The following is a 556-nucleotide window of genomic DNA, read 5'->3' as shown; positions in this document are numbered from 1 at the left end:
AGTGTCTAGACTTTATTTTTGGGGGCTCCAAAATCACTGCAGATGGTGATTGCAGCCATGAAATTAAAGACGCTTACTCCTTGGAAGGAAAGTTATGACCAACCTAGACAGCATATTGAAAAGCAGAGACATTACTTTGCCAACAAAGGTCCGTCTAGTCAAGGCTGTGGTTTTTCCAGTGGTCATGTATGGATGTGAGAGTTGGACTGTGAAGAAAGCTGAGTGCCAAAGAAATTGATGCTTTTGAACTGTGGTGTTGGAGAAGACTCTTGAGAGTCCCTTGGACTGCAAGGAGATCCAACCAGTCCATCCTAAAGGAAATCAGTCCTGGGTGTTCACTGGAAGGACTGATGCTGAAGCTGAAACCAATACTTTGGCCACCTCATGCAAAGACTTGACTCATTGGAAAAGACCCTGATGCTGGGAGGAGTTGGGGGCAGGAGGAGGAGGGGACGACAGAGGATAGATGGCTGGATGGCATCATTGGCTTGATGGACGTGAGTCTGAGTGAACTCCAGGAGTTGGTGATGGACAGGGAGGCCTGGCGTGCTGTGAT

The sequence above is a fragment of the Bison bison genome, unplaced genomic scaffold, assembly GCF_000754665.1.
Source record: "Bison bison bison isolate TAMUID 2011002044 unplaced genomic scaffold, Bison_UMD1.0 scf7180017864295, whole genome shotgun sequence".
Taxonomy (NCBI): domain Eukaryota; kingdom Metazoa; phylum Chordata; class Mammalia; order Artiodactyla; family Bovidae; genus Bison; species Bison bison.
The sequence above is the reverse complement of the archived record's forward strand: the minus strand, read 5'-3'. Positions refer to the sequence as shown.